At 38.4% G+C, this 25,922-nt stretch overlaps 1 protein-coding gene across 8 annotated transcripts in view; it reads right to left on the reverse strand.

Moving 5' to 3' along the window:
- Positions 1-25,922, reverse strand: part of KLF12 (Kruppel like factor 12) — a 1,158,470-nt gene that overhangs the window by 367,222 nt on the left and 765,326 nt on the right. For 2 of the 8 annotated variants that reach the window (XM_042927850.1, XM_042927860.1), the window contains exon 2: positions 7,194-7,245. The exons of 5 other annotated variants lie outside the window; for them this stretch is intronic. The gene's annotated coding sequence lies outside the window, so the exon portion shown is untranslated. Of the gene's footprint in view, positions 1-7,193; positions 7,246-23,507; positions 24,539-25,922 lie in introns of those variants that run through there. One more of the 8 variants, XM_042927880.1, reaches the window with a different exon arrangement.

The raw sequence follows: 25,922 nt of genomic DNA on the forward strand, positions 1-25,922 counted from the left end.
GCTATGGACCAAAATGACCAAGCCATCGTGGAAGTTTAAAGCCCAGGGTCGGAGGGGACATAAATAGCCAACTGCTTTGCACAATCTGGGATGAGCCCTATCAAGGAATACAGGGAAACCCTCAAAAATTAGCAGGTCAAGGACAAACTGCTAATTAGGCTTGACAAGAAGGAATTTGTGAGTAACCTCTCAAAGTGCTCCAAAGCAAATAAAAAATGTTGCTCAAAAAGATAACACCTTTGGAAACAAAGTAAGATTTTCTGTGAAGCATATATTTTAGATGAGAGAGAAAAAGAGAGAGACTGAGTAACTGTTTCTGTGGTCTTTATTAGGAGAAGTATTAATACTGAAAATATCAACGTATATTTCGAAACAGGTTGCAGGAACTAAATCAAACAGTAATTAACTTAAGGGACAGTCTAAACCTATTAAACTAGATGTAACAAAAATCTGATCGGCATGATCACAGAATTAAAAACTCAAGGTGGAATTTGTAAACCATTGGCTCAAATATAAAATTTTAATTGCAACCAGCCACTCCACAGAAGGATGTTAACAGGGTGCCCAGCCACAGAGCTGTCAAAACGAAGACCTTCCAAATACTGAAGAAAACAACGTATTGAGGGACAAAAAACAAACAGGAATTAATGATAGAACATGGTCGAGCGCTCTCTCTACTTGAGAGCAATCAACAGACTGGAAGAAACCAAGGACCAGTTCTAAAAATCACATTTTGCAGCGGTTAAAGCGGTAGACCAATGACCAAGAGACAGACGCAGAAGCAGGACTCCAAGCAGACGGGTGCTCAAAGGGGTCTCATCTAACATTTTTATAAATGATGTGGATGAGAAAATGCACAGGAAAGCAGGCAAGTTTGCATTAAACTTTTCTAGTCACAAAAATGCCAACAGACATAAGCATCTTTTTAGCATCACTCTGACAAACGTGGTAGAATGTTTTTAACCAACTTCCACTCAACTGTTCAGATGAACCAACGATCTCCATTCCCGTTGTAAGTCACACTGACTGACGCCCCAGGAGCAGTCCGACCAGCGGGCTCCTTCCTGAGCAGGCTGAGAACCTCTCCCGCAATCAGTTGAACCGCACTTCTAGTAAGGATAGCACGGATCCTAAACCTGCGTACGCAGTCACACCTTATGTGATTTTCTTAAGTGACGCGTTACTTAAATAAATGAAATAGGAGGATGAAAAGATGCCTGTGGGTTTCTATAAAAAGCAACTTGAATGCCTGGAAAACTTCCAAAGATTAGTTCATAAAAGATACAATTTTTTAAAAACTGGCACTGAATAAGGTACGGGCCTCATAATTGTACAACAATGGGAAAAATTAATCATAATTAACTGCAAGAGCGTGCCCAAGTTTTTACTTCAAAGTCAGAAAAAATAGACAATCCACTATGGGTTTGGTTTTGGTAAGAAACATCTGTGGATCCACACTGGGAGAAAAAGTCGAGGCCTTGTATCAAAGGTTGTCAGAAAGTATGTATTTGCAAGTTTATGTCTGAATAAAATATTTGATATGTGTATATCACTTTTATGCTCCTCTACTCTTACAACTTTTTTGACTAACTGACCAACTATTGATTTTTATTTTTTTCATTTATTTCTTTCCACTGTATTTATTAGTATGCCTACTATGTGCCAAGCACTATAACAGGGACTGTGAATACAAAGAAAAAGGTTTTGGCCCTCCAAAAAGCCAAAATTTAATGGGGTAGAAGGAATGCTAACAAATAGTAACAATCCATTATACTAAGCATCATAAGTAAATGTTAAGTGTCAAAAAAAAAAAATCTAACATAGTCTAGAGAGCAATGGAGTTCAATGGATCAGACAGACTTTAGATGAGGCCAGGAGAGAGAGTACAAGTGATATGTATTAGGTGGGAAGACACATTCTGACAGAGCGCATGTGCAAAAGCAGGGCAGTGCTAAAAAGTGCTGGGGGTCCCCTAACACCAAAGTTCCCAAATTGTGAAGAGGCTGGAAAGGTAGGGCAGGAGCTGACCTGTGAGGTACGAAGTTATCTAAGTTTCAGACATAAATGACAGGGAATCATTATATTTTAAACAAAAGAATGACAGAGTCATACTTGTATTTCAGCCCAGCATCTTTTCTAAGCAGTTTAGAAAACGAATGGAAGTAAAGATACCAGTTATGAGACTATGAAAATAATCTATTAAAAAAAATAAAATCACAGCAGAACAATACTAAGGAGGTAAAATCAGATGATAGATAGAAGGGTGAGTGAAAACAAGTCAAAAATTGAGAATCTGGGGCGCTTGGGTGGCTCAGTCGTTAAGCGTCCGATTTCAGCTCAAGTCATGATCTCACAATACAGGTGTTCAAGCCCCACATCAGGCTCTGTGCTGACAGCTCAGAGCCTGGAGCCTGCTTCGGATTCTGTGCCTCCCTCTCTCTCTGCCTCTCCCCCACTTGTACTCCTCTCTCTCTCTCTCTCTAACAATAAATACACATTAAAAAAGAAGAATTAAAGGGGCACTTGGGTGGCTCAATTGGGTAAGTGCCAACTTTGGCCCAGGTCATGATCCCATGGTTGGTGAGTTTGAGCCCATCAGGCTCTGCTGACAGCTCAGAGCCTGGAGCCTGCATCAGATTCTGTGTCTCCCCTTCTCTCTCTGACCCTTCCCTTGCTCATGCTCTATCTCTCTCTCAAAAATAAACAAACATTTAAAAACATTTTTTTTAATAAAAAAAAAATTGAGAATCAAGGGTTGGGAATTTAGCAGCTGACAGTGAAAAATGTATTAACAAAAATAGGAAATGAAAGCTTTCTGAAGAAACATAAAGAGCACAGTAGTGAATATGATGATTTTGAAATGCTATTATATATCCAGATGGAGATAGTTAATAGGGTGTTGGCCTTCCAGGTCTAGTAATCCAGAGGTGAAGGTGTCTTTCTAGGACTCATGACCATACGGATAAAATTTGAAGATGCAGAAACAAATGGGCACACTAAGAAAGGAGAGAGAAAGATGACACACTTCCAAATACCAACTTTGGGGCCAAAAAGAGAAGGAGTAACCAATACAGGAGACTAACAAGTAACCAAAAGGAACAAGCAGGAACGTGGAAATAATACGGAAAGGGAAGTTAAAGAAGTAACCAACCACGTCAAAAACAAAAGCAAGGTCAAATAAGATCACCAATGAAACTATTGTACTTAGCAGTTAAGAGATTACTAGCAAAAGAAGCCTGAGCTTAGTCAATGGAGATGAAAACAGACATGGGAGACATGGTGATGGCAGTGACCTCAGAAAAGCCAGGAAGTAACCAGATTCTGAGAGCACTGATGTCAGGGCACCCCTAACCCAGAGAAACTTACCTGCCTGCAAGCAGGAGGGAAGGAGGTGCATAGCACTAGATAGTGACAGGGCTACAAACTGGTCAAGTGAGAAGCTGAGATGTTCTTGACCTACAGACACCTATTGTTTCCAGGACACAGACATTAATCGGGTGACAGTGAGAATGGCATTGTTTGGTAGAAGGAATGAGAAAGGCAGTGAAGTTTCAAAACTCTCCCTGTGGGCAATACAGGGGACCTCCTGAGACTCTGGGAGTGGGTCTGGAACATTTCCCTCATGGAAAAACACAAGGTCATTTCATGATGGAAAAATTATCAGTGTACATGTTTATAGAATCATGGGTGGCAAGTTATTAATAAACTTAGCACCCAAAAGTCACTATGAACAACTCAAAAAAGATATTTTTCTAATACACTCTTGAAACACATAAAATGTTAATAAAACAGGGGTGCCTGGGTGGCTCAGTCGGTTAAGTGTCTGACTTCAGCTCAGGTCATGATCTCACAGTTCATGAGTTCGAGCCCCACGTTGGACTCTGTGCTGACAGTTTGGAGCCCAGAGCCTGCTTCGGATTCTGGGTCTCCCTCTCTCTACCCTCCCCCCCCCCTCTCAAATATGAACATTTAAAAAAATTAAAAAATATATTAATAAAACATAAACTCTATCCAAATAGAGCTGAAACTAAAACATACAGCATTACACCTTTACAGAGTTGTGATGCTCTGCATAGTATTAACCACCAGACCTTACTAAATAATGCATGTTTTTTTTATTTTTTTAATTTTTTTTTTTTTAATGTTTATTTATTTTTTGGACAGAGAGAGACAGAGCATGAACTGGGGAGGGACAGAGAGAGAGGGAGACACACGACACCTACGTAACAATTTAATGATTATGACAATGTGGGAGAGCTATATGAAAATGATATAGTGTTTTGGTCTAGAAACATAAGCCAAATAATCTATAGGATCCTAATTTCCAGGGACTTTATAATACAATTTATACCATTTAATGCTGGCAGAGATACACTCGGGTATATTTCATTAAAACCAGAAAGAAAAAGAAATAACACATACAAAAGGAAAAATCACTACTTTACATGGCAGGTAGCAAACCTACATAAAATTAATCTGTGCGAGAATTATTTTTAATGGGTGGTGAACTAAAATGACTCAACAGAAACAAGTGGTAGTTTAAGACATCAAGATGTCAGTGGGCTATGTTAAAAGGGCAACCACGTCATGGCGTCATCAGAGACAAGACTCTCCCTGACTGGCCAGGACTCTGACCCTGTATAATGATTTTAAATTGGTGCTGATGGAAAACTATGAGCAACTCTTCACGTATAAACAAAAGAATGTAAAATACAATGTCAATCTAATAAATAGCACCTCCCAAATTTTCCTTCCCCTTAGAACTGAACAATCTACCACAAAAACTTACACTACATTATGGAAATGCAGAAATAGTGTTCAGCCTTCTCAACTCAACCTGAGTTCTCTCTCTATAAAGGAAATTTTATCTGAAAATACAAATTTACCTGGAAATAAGAGGAAAGCAGATCCATGCCACCTAACTTCTCACCAAGTTACATTCCATCTTTACTATTACTTAAGTGTTTGCATATTATCATGCCTTTCTTTTATACCTATTAGCACTTAACAGAGTCTGGTATATGGCAGATGTTCATTGAAAACACAACAATGGGTAAAAGTGGTCAAAAGATACAAATTTCCAATTATAAAACAAACATGTCCTGCGGATGTAACGTACAGCCAGTGAATATAGTTTAAAATACTGTATTGGGGCGCCTGGGTGGCTCAGTCGGTTAAGCGTCCGACTTCGGCTCAGGTCATGATCTCACAGTCCGTGAGTTCGAGCCCCACGTCGCGCTCTGTGCTAACGGCTCAGAGCCTGGAGCCTGTTTCAGATTCTGTGTCTCCCTTTCTCTCTGCCCCTCCCCTGCTCATGCTCTGTCTCTCTCTGTCTCAAAAATAAATAAACATTAAAAAAAAAATTTTTTTTTAAATAAAAAAAAAAAATACTGTATTGTAGGGGCACCTGGATGGCTCAGTTGGTCGAACATCCAACTTGTGGTTTCAGCTCAGATCATGATCTCACAACTTGTGAGCTCAAGCCCCCCATCAAGCTCTGCACTGGCAGCATGGAGCCTACCTGGGATTCTCTCTCCCCCCTTCCCCTGCTCATGCTCTCTTTTTCAGAAAGAAAGAAAGAAAGAAAGAAAGAAAGAAAGAAAGAAAGAAAGAAAGAAAGAAAGAAAGAAGAAAGAGAGAAAGAAAAAAAAAAGAAAGGTAGATACCGTATTGTATATTCAAAAGTTGCTAAGAGAGTCTATCTTCCGAGTTCTTATTACAAGAAAAACAAATGTGTTAACTGTACGTGGCGATGGATGTTAACTATACTTATTGTGATGATCGTTTCACAATATATACTAACACTGAATCATTACGTCGTACACCTGAAATTAACATGTTATGTCAATTATATGTCAATATTTTCAAAGAAAATTAATGAAAACATTATGATAAAAAATAAAAGCATGATCACTTTGATAAAAATGCATGAATTCTTGCCAACTCCTGATCTTTACCATTTCCAAGATACTCATAGAATACACATTTATATAAAAGATTACTCTCCTTGGGGTGCCTGGGTGGCGCAGTCAGTTAAGCGTCCGACTTCAGCCAGGTCACGATCTCGCGGTCCGTGAGTTCGAGCCCCGCGTCAGGCTCTGGGCTGATGGCTCGGAGCCTGGAGCCTGTTTCCGATTCTGTGTCACCCTCTCTCTCTGCCCCTCCCCCGTTCATGCTCTGTCTCTCTCTGTCCCAAAAATAAATAAAAAACGTTGAAAAAAAAATTAAAAAAAAAAAAAAAGATTACTCTCCTTAACTATATACAAGAAACTAAACAACATAATATGTAAGAGTAGCCTATCAATGCTATAGTGCAAGCTACAACTTTTGAAACTTTCTTGCTCTTAAACTAACTAGCATGTGTGTTATCACACTCCTATGCCATTACTAAGGATTATCTAAGAGTAACTGATATAACTGGATTTAACTGGATTTTTTTCTCTCTCTTTTTTTCCTTTGCTTAGGGATTCTGACCATATGATTTTAAAACACAAGATTTTTTTAAAGGAGTCAAATACCATGGATTGGGGGTAGAGGTGAATCACATGCAGTAATGTTGACCTTTGCAATTCCATAAACCTTTCTAAGACTTTTCTGAGGCATAGGAAGTTCCAAATCCTGCTCAACATTGCTTAAGGAAATGCTTTGTTCAGGCTGTTTTCAGAGAAAACAGTCAATAACCATGCATGTGCCTTTGAATTCAGCTGCACCAGCTGCTAACTTAATGACACTGAAATTAGGAAGCTTTGTTCTAAAGGTGGCCACAGAGGCTCCTTTGGTATACTTATAGTTCTCAAACAAACCAAATCCTTGAAAAGGCACACACAAATACACACATGTCCAGAGACTGTGTTATTTGCAAAATGAAATAAACAAGTCAAACAGCCCAAATAAAAAGTGCAAGAATTCAGGAGGGAATGCAGTGTGAAGGAAAAACCTCAATGCCTAAGCTTTCATTACTTCGCTTTAAAGGCAGAATGTATTTCTTAAAATATTTTCCTAAGAACACGGGGCATGCTATGACTCTAGTCAACATTTATTCAGTACTTCATGTATATTTTAATAATGCCAAGAGTGGCACCAAAGGCTCAACAAGAAGTAATGTGTTGTTAAATTTTGCAATCTTTCTCCCCACCCCCCATTTTACATTTCCATTAGCAGCAGCACAAGACTCATCACCCAGCACCACATACCTGTTTAATCGTATTCAGAAGGTATTTTCTACATGCTGAGAGGCTGCGAAAGCTACAAATAAGTAAAAACAAAATCAATGATTAAAAACTAAAACAAAATACTGTGTCTTCTGCTACTGTTTTCTCATTCTTAAATATGGGGGTGGGGGGTGCATGAGTGCAGGTGCGCTCGCGAGGATACTTTGCTACCTGTAAGTATTCTTTTTCTGGGGTAAGTCAACTCTGAAATATCCAAGCATAGGAGAGATAATCAACCCAGTGAGAATTTATAAACTGGTAGAGGATCACACCATGTCCCCCTTCTACCTTGCTCCCAGAAAATAAAACGTGCCATGGGGATGAAGAGAAGACAGGGTTCTAAGACCTGGTAGTCAGGCTGTACAAGTCCTCAGGACAGCCTCCACTGACTTACAACCCACAAGTCACAGCATCTGGTCTTTATCACCTGACTTGACTCTGAGATTACCCAAAACTCAGTTGTTGGTAGGTGAGTCTGTGAGTCTCCATGCGAGTCTGGGATACATGGAGATAGAGGACCTGAATTACACGTCCTAACCAACTTTATCCTGATGGTTTAAGCCTGGCTAGATTTGGTATGTCCTTGAATGTAACAGGGAAGCAGACAAACAAATGAGGAAGTGACAGACAATGCTTGGAATGTTCCTGGAATATCAAAAAAATCATAATTTCTACACAGGATTTGAGGCACAGCACAGCAGTATGCCAAGAGGGCTCAGGTGTGAATCTATTCAATTCAACAAATATTTATGACGCATCTTTTGCCAACTCAAATGTAAGAAGGATTCCAAATTGTGTTTATGTCCTCGGGATATAAAACAGTGCTGGAACAGACAGCAGGCACTTAATATCGAAGAAAGAAGGAAAGGAAGAAAAGGAAAGAAAGAAAAGGAAGGCAGGCAAGTAAGGAACTTGGGCAGAGTAGGCATTTGCTGGAACTGAGAACACAAAGATGAACAAAGTGGCAAATGAACTTCAGAGGTGCTAGCTGGAGACTCAGTCAGGGCCTCCCCCCATTTTCTAATCCAGCTTTGAGTTAATCAACTTTTTCTTGAGATATGAGACAGATAAATGAAAAGTAAACGAGTTTAGAAAAATTAAGCTTCAGGCTCCTGCTGCAAACGTTTTGAAAACAAGAATCTAAAACAAGTTTTTAATCCTGGCCACACATGAGAATTATGTAGGAAACTTAAATATGCCAGCTATTGGCACCTGGGTCCCGTGTGGGATTAAATTACCAATTAAATTACAATCGTCAAGGAGGAGGTAAAGGTATTACTATTTTTAAATACTCATGTGATTCTAATCTGCAACAAATAATGAGAACCACTGTTCCGTAAATAATGATAAAGTCTTCTGCCCAGGGTCTACTATGAACTTGACAAGCTAAAACAAAAATGCAACCTATATTTAAGAACCATGTGTATGTTTATAGCTTGTACAGTAATATATGAAACTCATTTGTTTAAGCAAACATGACCAAAAACAGGAATGGAGAAACACTAGACACTGATACAACCAAAAATTTCAAAAAAGCTTTAGATACCCAGCTCAGCACACCGACATAAAATGTCTCTAAATAGCTGAGAAATAATTACAATATAATTAAAAGTTTTCAAACACATGATTCTGACATTAATTTGAAGATTACTTATTTTGTTACAATTACCTATACTTTTTAAAAGCAGTTCTATTCATAACAGGCCCAAATTGAAAAGAACCAGGATATACCTGAATACCTCCACTTTTAAAAGTAGGTTTTATGTTCTAAAACTGATGGTGGTACACTGAACAATTCTGTGACTGTCCCAAAAACTACTGAATTGTACACTTTAGATAGGTTGAATCAGCATGCCAACTATGTCAATAAAGTTGTTCTACATATAAAAGAAATTTTTTAAGTGGACTTATCTTCTCAATTAGAAATGAGTTTTTTCATAATTGTACATGGGCTGTGGCTGTTTTATTAGTATAAATCCATTTTTAATGTTAAATTTCATTTTCTTTTTCATATTCTCCTAAAATCAAGGGTGCAAGCCATACTGAAAGAATTTTGGCTTCAACAGCTTTTAAAACTCACAGCCTCGGGCGCCTGGGTGGCTCAGTCGGTTAAGCATGTGACTTTGGCTCTCAGGTCATGATCTCATAGTTTGTGAGTTCGAGCCCCGTGTCAGGCTCTGTGCTGACCGCCCAGACCCTGGAGCCTGCTTCGGTTTCTGTATCTCCCTCTCTCTCTGCTCCTCCCATGCTCGTGTTCTCGCTCTCTCTCTCAAAAATAAACATTAAACATTTTTTTTAAAAAATCACAGCCTGGAGCAAAAATGTGACATTATAAAAAGTCACATTAAATTACTGCAATTAATGATGTCATAACTGGGGAGCAGGGGATAAGATGTGATTAAGTGGAACACCTGCGTGGCTTGGCCTGTTAAGCATCCAACTCTTGATTTTGGCTCAGGTCATTATCTCATGGTTCGTGAGTTCAAGCCCCACATTGAGCTCTGCACTGACTGTGCAAAACCTGCATGGGATTCTCTCTTTCTCTCTCTCTATGCCCCTCCTGCGGTGCGTCTCTCTCTCTCTCTCTCCCTCTCTCTCTCTCTCTCTCTCTCCCCCTCTGTCCCTCCCTCCCTCAAAATAAATAAACTCAAAAAAAAAAAAAATGTGATTATCAGTGAATCACTAAGTGTGATGTGATGGAAATGAATGAATTGGGCCTAAATGTCTTAAGCCTCCAAGGTCTAGATATGACCCCACCATTTGTGAAGTGAGTATTCTTAGACAAACTATAAAATTGCTATAAAAACTGTAAGTCAGAAATTCATTATAATAGTAAGCTGAAGCAATGTTTAAGAAACCATTTGAAAACTGTTTGGTGTTTAAAAAAATAGTGTTGAAATTATTTTGGCTTTGTTGCAAAAAGAGAGATCACCAAGTTCAGAGAGTCTATGACGTGTTCCAAGAACCTCTAAAATTTTGTTCTCCACCCACTTTTCCCTGTAGCGTCTCTTAAACTGCTTAAATTTTTCCCATCTCCATATTTTCTCATCTATAAAGGAGAGACATATTTGCCTCTTTAGAAGTTACTGAACTAGGGGCACCTGGGTGGCTCAGTCAGTTAAGCATCCGACTTCGGCTCAGGTCATGATCTCACGGTCTGTGAGTTCAAGCCCCGCGTCGGGCTCTGCGCGGACAGCTCAGAGCCTGGAGCCTGTTTCAGATTCTGTGTCTCCCTCTCTCTCTGCCCCTCCCCTGTTCATGCTCTGTCTCTCTGTCTCAAAAATAAATAAACATTAAAAAAAATTAAAAAAAAAAAAAAGAAGTTACTGAACTATAAATTAAGTCCTCTACTTTATTCCGGAAAATAAGTGCAGCCAATGAAATGACTGGTGCCTGGAGTCCTTTTGCCCCTTTTGGACCTAGGAAGATACAGAGGGTTTTTAGGATACTGTAATTATGTACGGCAAGCAGATTTTGTATGTTAGTTTGTTTTGTGGGTTTTTAACAAGAGTCCCAGCCAGCCAGGGGAAAGGGAAAGAACTAGAAGAAACATTATTAAGCAGCTTTGAAGTTCTGATAACTAAAAGGGCACATGACACAGAGGGTCTTATCAGGAAGGGTCCCTATTCACAGGAGAGGAGCAAATCCAAATTTCCATGCATAGAATTGCAACCTTTTTACGGTAATTAGTCCTTCTCTTTCAGAAATCCCATCCCAGTGAAGCTCTGCAAATGAATCAATTCTGTTTCCAAAAAAAAGTTACACTCTTCTCCAAAACAAGTAACTGTTGCCCCCAAAAGATAACCATGTTCTTACAAAAAAAAAAAAAAAGCTTTCCATTTAGAAGGGGAAGACACAAGCAAATGGAAATGTTTCTACAAACTTTGTCAAGCATTACTTAAAACTATTACAAGGCATGATTACAAATGACCGTGAATTTAATACTATTTAATTGAATCTTCAATTCGTTGGTAAGGATTAATTATTTCTTATATTACATTTCCTTCATTGTGTGATGATATGGAAATATATATACCCATACATGTGTGAGCTGCTCAGCTATAATTAATGATGCACTTTTATTCTCTATTATTGTGTGGAAAACATTCTGACACAAAATAAATGAAGCATAATCATTCAGTGTAATGATTCGAATGTACTGATTAATGAAATGAAATAGCTTCTCTGTTCTTTAGTTAAATTAAAACATTTACACACTGGGAATCGTAAGGGCATCCCTAAATGAATGTTTTCTAGGTGACCATTTTCCCTTATAGAAATCACCTGCCCAGCCATCACTGACTAGAAGTTCCCAGCAGTTGTAATATGTACCACTATCTTATATGCAAGAAACAAAAACTGTGTCAATTAAACTATTACACAATATTAAGCTGTCTTCAGAGATGTTAAAAAGTGTGTGAGGAGGAAACAGGAGAGAATGTGACCTATATGCTTAAAAATCACTAGATGGAAAAAAAAAATTGAAAGAAGAATCATCTGGGGCCCCTGTGTGGCTTAGTCAGTTAAGCATCTGACTCTTGATTTTGATTCAGGTCACGATATCCTAGTTTGTGAGTTCAAGTCCTGCATCAGGCTACGTGCTGACAGCGCGGAACCTTCTAGGAATTCATTCTCTCCCTCTCCCTCTCTCTCTTTCTCTCTCTCAAAATAAATAAACTTAAAAAAAAAATCAAGAATCATCTGAATAGATAAATAGGTTGACTGATTTCCTTAGCCCCCATACAAACCTACTTAGATTTTCTGGAGACTGGGCTAAGGTACTAAAGCAGAGGACCCTTGAACAACCCAGGGGTTAGGGGAGCCAACTCCCCGTGCAATTGAAAATCCAAGTATATCTTCCGACTACGCAAAAACTTTACTACTAATGCCCTACTACTGACTGGAAGCCTTACCAATAACATATTTTAGATAGTCAATGAACACATACTTTGTATGTTATGTATATTATATAGTTTGTTCTTACAACAGAGTAACCTACAGAAAAATAAATGTTAAATCATTTCAGAACTGCACTGTATTTATCAAAAAAAACTCCATGCAGAAGTTGATCTGTGCAGTTCAAACCAATGTTGTTCAAGGGTCAACAGTATTGGGGTGCCTTGGTGGCTCAGTCGGTTAAGTGTCCGATCTCACAGTTTGTGAGTTTGAACCCCCCATCAGTCTCGATGCTGTCAGCACAGAGCCCACTTCACATCCTCTTACCCCCCCCCCACCCTTCCCTACTCTCTCACACACACTCACGTGAGCATGTGCTCTCTCTCTCTCTCTCTCTCTCAAAAATAAACATTAAAAAAAAGAGAGTCAACTGTATTTGTAAAAAGTTCCCCAGGTGAGAAATCTAGAACCAGCTGGCAGAGCTCTATCAATTATACCAGTTCTCTAATTATAAGCAACTCAAACACAATGGCAGCCATGATTAATACCACACTTTGTTTTTAACAACTGTTTGTATGTATACATAAAATACTGCCTATAGTGGGAATTGGCCAGCTTGAAGATATCACTAAAAGTGTGTAGATTTTAACACTGATATTGACGAGGGCAGAGACAAAGGAAGCCCCTTAAAGTCTCTACGTAGTATTCCCTCTTCCCAGCACGGAACCCAGTCCAATGGGTGGAGCCCAGCTCCAGTGACAGCAGTATTTGTGTTACATTTTTGGTTTAGGAAGAGCTCAATGGCTTCTGTTAGGTCTACAGGTGTCCAGAGGGCCTCTGGTACCCAACTACCAACCTGGGTCACTCCTGGTCCAGGCAGCTCCAGAAAACTAGCAAAGCAATAAAGCAGTAGTACTGTTAAAGAGGCAGACAGAAGTCTTACAACCCAGCACCGCCACTTAACTGCTAGGTGATCTTGAGAATGATACTGAACCTCGATTATCACATGGAGGACTAACACGGATAATAATCAGATCTGTCACGAAGATGCACTGAGATAATACCTATAAAACACCTAATGCAATAAATGGTACAAAGTAGGTGTCCGGTACTTAGAAAATGACGTTATCCCTATTGTTGCCTCTTCCATCTATCTCCTTTTTTATTAAAAAATTACTTTGAGCACTACAGATCTCAGTACTAATCATTCTCTCTATTAATATGCATTGATGTTTGTCTCTACTTCTAATTTACAACCTTAAAGACTATGTTTAGTGTTACGTTGTTTCTCTGTTCCTAGGAGCTCAAAACATGGTATTAGGCAACCAACAGATATTTTATCAATTCAACCATTCACTCAACAGATAATAATTACAGATTTGTCACACGCAAGACAACATCCTAGGCATGGGGAATACATTGATCTCTACCCCTGAGTTTACAATCCATGCTCAGTAAGATCTAGTCCATTTTAACGAATTATTCATTGGAACAGCAGAAACGCACATATATGTATCACTACATACAGGCATAAAAAGACTCCTCCCATAGATTTACAATAACCTGTTCCCCTACTCCACTCTTATCAGAAAATAAGTCACCTTAGTTGATTATTAAAACTACCAATTTTAACTGTATAGACCATAGTCTCATGTTCAAACACCTCAAGTAATGGAGTCTAAAAGTGAAAAATGTCTATACATGCCTCATAACTTGTAAGAGAGCTGATCACAAATTCTACCTAATTAGTGTACTACAAAGTCATCGATTCAAGGACAAAAGAAATTCACAAAAATATCTTTCTATGTGATGCTATAAAATATTTCAACATATTCACAGATTGAACTTTCTCTGTAATTCCAAAATCTCATTTTCTCATGCAAAATTTCTTCCAGTTAGGAAAAAAGCCTAAGTGAGATTAAAAAAAAAAAAAAAACCTATCTTGAGGAAATTGTATGGTATTGTAAGGAGCTAAGAAAAAGATTGTACGGTATTGAAAACTAAAAAGCCTGTCAATAAAGAAAAAGCACCATTTTCTCCATTTGTTTAGCACCATACTTTGTTCCCCTCCAGTCCTACCTCATGTCCTGTAACCCCCAGATTCCACACTATGGGCTTAGACTCCTCCCACTTGCTGCAAGAATGACCCAAGACAAGATGTTTTTAAGTGAGGATGAACATGCACATATTTTTGTACAAGATGAGTATCTAGTTTGCTATTTCTGGCAAAGGACAGGGAATGTCCAAGGTTGTCAGTACAGCTTTTATCTCCTGTGATTTAACTGGACCTTTAGCAAGCACAAAATATAACTTCAAAAGAAAGGTTTTTTTCCCATGATAAAACAAAGCAAGCCAGGGAACATTTTCCAAGGTGGGGGGCACTGACAGTCCTTCAAACCAAGAAGTAAGTTGATAAAAAATTTTTAAGAGGGGAAAATTAGAAATGAAAGAAGTATTACTTTTGCAATAAGTAAAGCAAAATAAGGCAAGTATAGACCAAGTAAAGAAAAAAGTTTCGACAAAGGCAATATAGTGTACAACTAAAACATGAGGAACAGTGACTTTCAGACAAGAAGTTTAACTTCAGGTATATGACCACTGAAATGAGTGGGTAATAGATGAAATTACACAGTGGACTCAAATATCTTGGTTTTAGAAAAATTTTTAAGTGTTATTTATTTATTTTGAGAAAAAGAGAGAGAGCACAAGCAGGAGAAGGGCAGAGTGAGAGGGAGAGAGAGAGAATACCAAGCAGGCTCTGCAATGCCTACACAGAGCCAGACATGGGGATCGAACCCACGAACCAGGAGATCATGACCTGAGCTGAAACCAACAGTCAGATGCTCAACGACTGAGCCACCCAGGCACCCCTCTAATATCCTGGTTTTACAACAGTGTGCCCCAGAGAACAGGCATCATTTCTAAAGCAATTATTAGTTAGCTCATAAAGAGTAACAGTAATGTAGACAATCCAACTGATTTCATTCCAACAAACATTCTTTAATACATTTGTTATGTACAAAACTCTGTAAGTACTCTAGGATACAGACATAAACCCAAGTCCAAAATGTGTTTTAATAAACTCAGACCATACTTTATTTTCAGAGGTTTGTGCAGTTAATGTTGATATGAGTATTAGGTTCAGACATATGAACTTGACATGTCTGTACCTCAAAAACAATTGAATAATGGTAATTTCATATGGTTCAACTTAATACATAACGCCTATCATTGACAGCCAACAAAATAACTATGAAATACAAGTCTAGACAAAGTGTCTCTATAAGTACAGAAATTAAGATTTTAAAAAAAACCCAAATTCATTCATTTGACTTTGCAAAGCAGGACAGCTTCTTTGAGCAGATGGCATATGAACGAGGAATCAGGTTTTGAGAGTTGGAATAGTTAGAAGAAGGAATATAGTGAGGAAGAAGTGGCAGATGGGAATTTTAGACTGGGGACAAGCAAGAACATAAGTACAGGATCATAAAAGTGTAATAGAATAATTCAAATGGCAAAATCATCTACTTTAATGTCATTGAGCAAGTATGTGAGGTTCATTATTAAAACAGAATTTGGGGGCACCTGTGTGGTTCAGTCACTTAAGTGTCCGACTTCAGCTCAGGTCATGATCTCGCAGTCAGTGAGTTCAAGCCCCGTGTCCGGCCCTGTGCTGAAAGCTCAGAGCCTGGAACCCGCTTCAGATTCTGTGTTTCCCTCTCTCTCTGCCCCTCCCCTGCTCATGCTCTGTCTCTCTCACTCTCAAAAATGAATAAATGTTAAAAAAAAAACTTCAATTAAAAAAAAAAAAAACAGGGGCGTCTGGGTGGCTCAGTCGGTTGAGCGGCCGACTTCGGCTCAGGTCATGATCTCACGGTCCGTGAGTTCAAGCCCCGCGTTGGGCTCTGTGCTGACAGCTCGGAGCCTGGAGCCTGTTTCGGATTCTGTGTCTCCCTCTCTCTGACCCTCCCCCATTCATGCTCTGTCTCTCTCTGTCTCAAAAATAAATAAACGTTAAAAAAAAAATTAAAAAAAAAACACCAGAATTTAAATTCAATTAACCTGGAGAAACTTATTTGTCTCACAATCAAAAAAAAAAAAAAAAAAAAAAAAACCGCAAACAAAATTCTAGGATGGGACACCTGCGTGGCTCAGTTGGTTAAGCCTCTGACTTCAGATCAGGTCATGATCTTAAGGTTCATGAGTTCAAGCACTGTCCACATCGGGCTCTGTGCTAACAGCTCAGAGCCTGAAGCCTGCTTTGGATTCTGTGTCTCCCTCTCTCTCTGCCCCTCCCCTGCTCACACTCTATTTCTCTATTTCTCTCTCTCTCTCTCTCTCTCTCTCTCTCTGTCTCTCAAAAATAAATAATTTTTTTAATTCTAGAATAAATATAAAATTTTTTCTGAGAAATGATAAAAAGAAAATTAAATAAGAACATTAAATCAACCATTCCCTATAAAAGAGCTACAAACAGTCTCAGGTTCACAGACATTCAATATAAAATAATACACTAAAAGCTCCTCCTTCTGCTATAGACGGAGTGTATCAGATACTATTCTGTTCGGTAATGGGCAAGAGCTTTCCCCTTGACTAGTGTCCTTATGGATGCCTCTGCCTTTGCTCTAAACATTAGGGTTTCAGAAAGGCCCTACTGAATTTTAAAGGTCAAGTTCTTCCCACCATTCCATTTACAAATCACTGCAAGTAACCCATTATACATTTACTATGGAACTGGCAAAATTTAATAATCACTAGACCTTACTGAGTGCTTTGTGGGAACGGTGGCTTTTGCATGGTTATGAAGACGGTAATGAAGTCAAATCTACTGCTCCATTACACATATTATTTTTAGCCACAATAACAGTGTTCCGTTTAAGCTTTAGGACTGCATTTAAATAGATGGTTTAGGAAACAATAAAGCCTAAAAGAATACTGTAGGTGTATTCCAAATTTAGAGTGAGTAGGAAACATCAGGGGAATTTTATCTACTCCATCAAACAATAAAACACTCTGAGCCAGCAACACAAAGAAGCCAAGAAAACAGGGGATGGGAACTTTTTTTCTTATTAGAGAGTCAGCAAGCTAATAAAAATATTAATCAAAGGGCACATAAAAAATTTTTGTTTGGCAGGATTTTTTTTTTTTTTTTTTAAAGAGAAATGTCAGAAACTGTGCTAGTTACACTGCATAAATACTGGACCCAAGAGACGCACTACGTACCCGTTAAAGGAACAGGACAAGGGGAAGAATAGAGTTAAGGGACCAAGTGAAGAAGGAATGAGACACACACGCAGAGAAAAACAGAAAACACTGCAGAATACATAGAAAAACACCTATAATCAAACCCAAAAGAACACAGAATAGTGTTCTGTTTGATCTCTCACAACATTTTGGCTGACGATTAGATGTCTACTGTAGTTTCATGAATACGAGTAACTCGTTCTGCGAGTGTTCCGCAAGATGAGCAAACATTTCTAATAAATTTTAACTTGATAAACGAGCGAGGTGTTGCACTGAGGTCTTGCGTGAGTAGTTCGTGACGCCAAACGTCACATGATCACAACTGAACCAATGGTTCTTGAAATTCACTTTGATACGCAAGCGCTTTGGATTACAGGCATGTTTCTAAACGAATTATGCTTGCAAACCAAGGTTTTACTGAAAAAATGGGGATACCTTATATACACTGCCTCAAAGACCATACAAAATTATGTTAATGGTTGAATATAAACCCATAGTCCAGAGGTTCTTTCTCAGCTAGAGCCCATGACAACATTAGACCCTAATGCAAGAAGAATATAACTAGTACCTTTGGGAAAGTGAAATATTCCTATTAAAAGTGTTGGAAAGGGGCACCTGGGTGGCTTAGTCGGTTAAGTGTCTGACTTTGGCTCAGGTCATGATCTCACAGCTCTTGAGTTCGAGCCCCATGTCCAGCTCTGCACAGACAGCTTGGAGCCTGGAGCCTGCTTCAGATTCTGTGTGTCCCTCTCTCTCTCTGTCCCTCCCCACTCATGCGCTCTCTCTCGCTCCCTCTCTCAAAAATAAACATTAAAAAAAAGTGTTGGGAAATATCAAAACATCATAAATTAATCATTGCTTGTATGCCTGGGCACGATACAAAGTTTGTTCACAAAAGTTCTAGGAGGTTAGCTTATTTTGTGAAATGTAGCCACAAATTTCAACAATCTTATCTCCAGTTAGAGTTTCAGGTTTAGAGAATTAGGTTGTGATTGTTTACAAGATGCTTCTACAATTCTGTGTCACTTTTTTTTCTTTTCTGAGAGTTGGGTGTGGTTTGGTTTTGGCTTTTAATTCATAGGTGATGGGAGATGAACAACAACACATTTTTAGCGCATGGTGTGAATTCAAACTCGATGGTAAGGAAGCCCACGAGGGTATGCAACTGTGTTTTGTCTAGATGTTCGCCATATGCTGTTTTACTTTCCGTGTTATTATTCGTAGGGACCATAACAACTCACAGTCCTGAGAGCCTCCAAAGTACTCACCCTTCTGGTTTCCCAGATACAAAAATGGCACAGGACCCCATCACTGATTTTTAGGTGGAGCAAGAAGGCAGTGGCAGAAAGGCACAATGAAGGGCTGGCTTTTCTTAAAGGATCTGAGGCAGCAGGCGTGGCCACTGTTCCCAGCACTCTCTCTTATTACCCACGCCTGACTGCCTCTGCACAACAGACTGACATGGTCGAAGCTTTCGCCAAAGTCCACATTAGAACAGAGCAAGAGTCAGCTAACTTCTGTTGAGCGCCAGAAAGTAAGTATCTTCGGCTTTGTAAGGCAGAGTCCAAAGCAGTCACAGACGATACTTAAACAAACGTGGTGGCTGTGCACCCATAAAACTTTATTTATAAAAGCAGGCTGTGGGCCATCATTTGCCAACATCTGGACTGACTTCTTAACTCTCAGAAGTGGTCTTTCTGGTAACAAGCTTATCCTCATTTTGAAGGGAGCACGAATCCTCGTAGCTATTGTATCATTTGGGTGCAACGGTATTGGTAACAACAAGCCTGAGTAGCAGCATTTCTTGAGGGCTTGTGATATCCCAGACACTGCACTAATTACATATAATTCCCCGAATCCTCACACCTCCTTGAGGTAGCTGTTACCATCATTCCTATTTTCAGCTACAAAGGTCAAAGTATAAATATCAAAGAGCCTTCAGTGGTGGAGGGACTAAATCCAAGATCTTTGACTTGGATCCTCAGCTGGCCCACAGGCTTCTAACTTTGGGATTCAGCACAATCAACAGGGGGCTTGTTTAAATGCCAATTCCTGGGCTCTACCTTCAAATGTTCTGATTTAGTCCCCTTGGATTAGGCCTAGGAATCTGCATTTTAACACATACTTCTGGTAAATCTGGTGCAAGTTGTCAGTGGAACACACACTGAAAAATACTACACCATCATATAGCATCCAAGCCAAAAGCCAAGTGTCTGTATGGAAACAGAGACTGTTGGTGCCTGCTAAAATCATAATCTGAGCAAACGATTACCCTCAATGGGGAAAAGTTGAAGTAGATTTTAAACTAATCTTACTTTCAGCCTGCTTTGTATTTTTACGCATTAAAAATTATGAAAGCTATATGGAGTTTTTAATACGGAGGTAAATATAAAAGAGGTTTAAATTTCAAAAGCCAATTTTTGTTAAAATGCCGAGCTAAAGAAATCACTGATGTTTTAGGCATAGGGAGAGGCTGACTGATGATCAGCAGTATTTTTGTTTTAAAGATGTAAATCTAGAGATGTCAACTTCTCCTTGTATCTTCCAAAACTTAACTGCCTAGCACGTTTTTCTTACATGCCACTGGGGATGCTGGAGAAGAACTAGGATGTTGTTTGGCAATAACGTCACGTGGAGTTAGTTTCCGACAACACGATTTCTTGGACAAGGAGTAGGTCACAGCCCAAGATGGGAGTTCGGACATGAAGCAGGAGTCACATGAATTCGGCCATCGGAAGCACACGGGACCAGAAGCTTGGCAAGCAGCAAGCACACATGATGTGAATGTTGACGCAGGTCCGCTGCTGAAGTTGCGCAGGTCAGAGACAGAACAGCAACGTGGTTTAAAAAAAAAAAAAAAAAAAGTCCTGGGAGGATGTTCTCACTTCTGAAAGTAGCTGAGGCCCCTGGGCCCTAGGAGAGCCTCAACTTTCTGTAAGCGTTCAGAATCATCTGCATAAGCAATGTCACACTAGCAGAGTTGGGGTCAACCACTCGGCCCGGGATCAGGGACTCAACATTTATTGAACACATGTCTAGGCCAAGAAACATGCTAAGTGCTGCAGCTGAACTGCTGATTAAAATGTACTCCCTGTTCTCAAGGAGCTTATTATCTGATAGAAGTGAGGCTTCTAGACCAGCTCATGCCACCCTCTTCCGGTCACGTCATTCTAAGCTTCTAGTCACGTTGTTCCTGAGCCTCAGGGGTTTTTTATCTGTAAATTAGAGGCAGTAAGGTCTTCAGTTGTTAGCGTCAAATGAAAACCTCTGTAATGTAAGGCACTACTACAGAATTAATTGGTGGTTCCCAGTACACCGTGAAGAGGAAGACAGAAGGGGGCTCTACAGGAAGCCCCCGCTGAATGCACAAACAGTAAAGGAGCAGAAAAGAAAGCACTGCCTGTTACTACACCCAGGTGCATTTTTAACAAGAACACTAATGAGGGCATGATCCAGGGTAGTTTTAGCAGCATACCCCGTATTCTTAGAAACTTCACAAGGATGAATGATTATAGGAGGGAGTGATATCCTACAGACCAGATACAAAAGCATGGTCCTGTTCTCCCTCGACACCACGGGACCCTAAGCAGAAAGGGGTCTACTAAAAACTCCACGAAAGATGGTGAGCAAACAACTCTTAGTATCTGGCAAACCTTCTGTTCAGAAACTCCACTAAGAATACCATCCTTTGGGGAAATGTACTCCACCACAGAGACTCCTGCACTAGTGAAAATGCTGGTGGCTGCTGTTTCTACTCTAGCATGCCAAAGGACTAAGAGAAAAAAATGAGGGCCATTCAGAATCAGAATATGTTCTTTAGCTGATACTTTTATGGACTTAACTTGATTTATAAGAAAGAGTATATGGCTGGGATTCCGAATACCTTTCCGGTATTCTAGATCACTATACAGATCTGTAACCTCAAGGTCTTTCAACAACGGAATTTGTCTGACAAATTAGAATCAGAGTATTTCCTATTTTTTAAAAGGCTTTGATGATGACCAAATAGGATAACAAACGTGAAAGTTCTTTGAAGTGTTACAATCACTTACAAGTAATTATGATTAAAGATACAAACTTCAGGGGCGCCTGGGTGGCTCAGTCAGTTGAGCGTCCGACTTCGGCTCAGGTCATGATCTCACAGCTCATGGGTTCGAGCCCCGCGTCGGGCTCTGTGCTGACAGCTCAGAGCCTGGAGCCTGCTTCAGACTCTGCGTCTCCCTCTCTCTCTGCCCCTAACCCACTCACATCCTGTCTCTGTCTCTCTCAAAAATAAATAAACATTTAAAAAAAAAAAAAGATACAAACTTCAATTGTATGCATATGAGGATGCTTCAAGATAGGCTTTATTTTTTAGACTGTGCTATAAACAACTGTATTGTGTCCAAAGTTCTTAAAAAATAATATGCAGTAAGTTATTCTACCACCTCTAGTGCAACTGTGCAATTATCATTTGTAAAACTCTCATGCTTTAGTTATCAAAAAAAGTTAATAAAATTCTAAATACAAACCCAAGTTTAATTTCCATAAAATTCATTTTTATTTTATTCATATTGTAATATATCCATTGCTTTTCAGGTATATGATGGGGTAAATAAGTCTATTAACACACACACACACACACACACACACACACACACACACACACATATACTCACACAGTCAATAAACACTTCCACCCACGCAAAAAAAAGTGGAAAACACACTAGGTTCATAAATAAAATAGATTCTGTATTTCCCCTGTAAAAACAGATGTTACTGTGTTCTTGTCCCAATCCTTAAATATATATATATGTATATATGTGTGTGTGTGTATATATGTATACACATATACATGTGTGTATATATATATATATATACACGTATATATATACACACACATATACATGTGTGTATATATATATCTTCAAAATATGATGGTAGACTGTTAATTCATAGCCATGTTATTTAATAAGTGTGTACTTTGATAAGTCCATAAAAAATATCAATAACCTGTTGAAAATTCCACTGTTAATCCAAACAGAGGCATTTAAAAATGAATTATTTGCAAAAAAGACAAGAAAACTACATACTGTTATCACTTATGAATATGGATACAAAAATCCACAACAAAACACCAGTGGAACCACATCCAGCAACATATAAAAAGAATTACATATCATGACCAAGTGAGATTTATCCCACATATACAATGTTGGTTTAATATGTGAAAATTAATGTATTGCGCCATGTCAATAGACTAAAAAACAAAAACCACATGATCATATCAATAAATGCAGTAAAAACATCCGAAAAAGCCAATCCCCTTTCATGATATAAATACCCAACGAAGTAGGAATGGAAGGGAATGTGTTCAATATGAGAAAGGCCATTTACCAAAAACCATAGATTATATCACACTTAATGGTGAAAAAACAGAAGCTTTCCCCAAGATCAAAAAGTGACAAGAATATCTACTCTCACTTTTCTTCAACACTATACTAAAAGTTCTAGCCAAGGCAATTAAGCAAGAAAAAAAAATAAAAGCCATTCAGATTGGAAAGGGAAAAGTAAAACTAACTCTATTCACAAATACATGATCCTGTGTATCAGAAATTCTTACAGAACCCATTTTAAAACTTAGAATAAATAGTTCAGAAAGACTGCAGGGTATAATATAAATACACAGAAATTAATTTTATTTCTATACACTTGCATAAACAATCCAAAAATGAAATTAAGAAAACAATTCTACTCTCTAGTAAATAATACCATATTGCATATTTAACACTGCGAACCAAGTAAATCTTAAAAGTTACCTTCAAAGGAAAACAAAAGTCTGTAACTATGTATGATAAGGAATGTTAATTAGCCATTGTGGTGATCATTTTAGAAAATATACAAACATCGAATCGTTAGGTTGTACATCTGAAACTAATACAGTGTTGTGTCAACTATACCTCAATTTAAAAAGGAACTCTATTTACAATAGCATCAAAAAGAATGAAATACTTGAGAATAAATTTAACAAATGGATTACAAAGCCTATACTCTGAAAACTACAAAACAATGTTGAGAGAAATTAAAGAAGATCTGTATGAATGGAAAAATATTCCACAATCGTGGTGAATTATGGCATCTTTATCACAGGGGCACCTGAGAAAGAAGCTTCCTCACCTTCTGAAGAGAGCTGCCAGAAGCCAACTTCTTCTCACTCTCCAAGTAAAACAACAGACACCTTCCTTCTCACTCCTGTATACTTCAGGAGTCAGCCTGAAGTTAAAAGTGACACAGAGAGATAGAAAGACTGTTGAGATGTTAAACCAAACTAATTCTGAAGACCTACCTAACTCAGGACTTTCTCTTATCAGGCAACCAAAGCCCCTTTTATTACTAAAGCCAATTTGAATTCATTTTCTTTACTCATAATCAAACACATCTTACTTAATTGCCTGAATCATACGGTTAGGAAATGCTAGTGGATAAGTGGACCAGAAATACAATCTTGGAAGCAAGTGCTGAAATAGCTATTCCTGAATAAAGGCAAACTATCTTCCTCACCCCTGTACTGAATCATGTCTTAAAGTTCTGCCCAGAACTCTTGTGCTCAAAAGTCTTTTTCCAGATCAAAAATCTTACCTGAGCTCCAGTTCCCTAATCCCAATGACTGAGTACACATGCACTCAGATGTCCCACTAGCAGCTTATATTTAAGCAATACTGAACTCAGAATATAACCCCAAATCACCTCTCCCACAATGACCCTGTGGGAATGGCATCATCATTCTCCAAATCACCCATCCCTGAAACTTCACCATCCAATCTCTCCCTCTTTCTCTATATTTGTAGTTCTCTGGCTTCAAAATACTCTTCAGGAAATGCTCTTAATTCTATCTACTGCTTGCATTCCCAAACACCCTTATTTTAGGCCAGACCACAATTTTTACTTTCTACTTGGTTTCTTGGACTCTAGTTTCTCCCCCATTATATCCAATCTGCATGCTCCTCAGGTTAAGTTTTTTGCATTACTGTTTTCACCACATTGCTGCTGTACTTGAAAAGTTGCATTAGATCCCTCACGGAGTACAAAATAGTGCTCCATAACCTACCACCACCAACCAGCCTGAGGTAAATGCCTGCTAAAAAGTAAAGTGGATAGTGGTAGCAAAGGTAGTGGTTGTTTCATTCGCGCTAGTGAAGTTGTTAAAAAAAAAAAAAAAAAATCACCATGGACATCTTTAGGAGGCAAAAATCATCTTTTTGGGATAGATTGCAAGCATATACCCAAAACATGGTAAAGAAAGGTGATTTCTGGGCAACACATTCTGTCTCCTCATTTTTCTTTAACACAAAATACTCTGTTATTTTACTTACTTTGCCTATGCGCATGCTCTTTCCTCATCAAAACCAGGTCTCTCCTGTTCCCTCTCCCATCTACATGAAAAAATGATATGCAGTGTCTCTTAGTTCTCACAATTACTTCCCACTTATCTATATAAGTGAAATAAACATCTACAAAAATCTAAAAACTGTCCCAGATCTCATGGAGATTCCACTGCAACTTTTTTAGCTTCCTTTGCTGACATTAGTTCCCAAAATAACATCAAACAAAGAATAAAGAAATTAAAATATGGAAGTCATAGATTTGGGCAAAGCTGGAGTTCCATTCAATGAAAAACTAACTCTGTAAACTATGAATAACCATAATATAGTCATTGTCCTTTGCTTGTAAATAGCTTGAAGGAATTAGATGAAATTAGTTTTTAAAGAGCATTCTAGCTATAAAGTTCTAATTGTAAGGTTTTTCAGAATATATCCTATGCAAAAAAAATGTAGTCAAGAATGGATTCTAAAAATTACATATAGTGAGAGGGCCTATAATGAACACACTATTCCTCAGGTCAATTTTTCTAGGTATGTAAAATAAATAAAAATACAAATTAATGTAAGGTGCATTACTCTGACTTAAATAGCAATCCACTATTTTCAACCACTTTGATTTCAACATAAGTTAGTCACTAAAAACACGTGCATATCAATTTCCCTCCTTGGGGAAGGACAATCTATCCCAAATATTTCAGACCTCATTAGGTATGTAAGTGAAAAACAATGAGAAAAAAAAAGCCAGCTAAGAGATATTCTAGATTTAAGTTACACAAGTACGCAGTTCCAGAATTTAAATCAGTATATAGATTCTGATGTATATAATTTTATATATTTTAAGTACACCTCATATATATATACACACACACACACACACACACACACACACACACAATTATACTCCTAAATATCTGTCATACACACATACAAGCACACACACACACACACAGCATGAAAACTTTAAAATCATGTTCATTCAAATGATCTATCCTCTAATCCTTCACCATTTGAGAAACCAAATGGACAGTTTTATTACGACTAAATATATACAATCTGAAGATATTTAGAAAACTATAGGTTTTAAAAAGCATATGCACGTAACTTTCATGGAGGGGAAGAAATGATCTGAGCACAATGGGCTTCCAAAGGACTCCGTGCCTTCCTTCATAGAGCACATGTATATCACATACATAAGTTATCTCCTCACCAG

This window comes from Panthera leo, chromosome A1 (genome assembly GCF_018350215.1).
Source record: "Panthera leo isolate Ple1 chromosome A1, P.leo_Ple1_pat1.1, whole genome shotgun sequence".
Lineage (NCBI taxonomy): Eukaryota > Metazoa > Chordata > Mammalia > Carnivora > Felidae > Panthera > Panthera leo.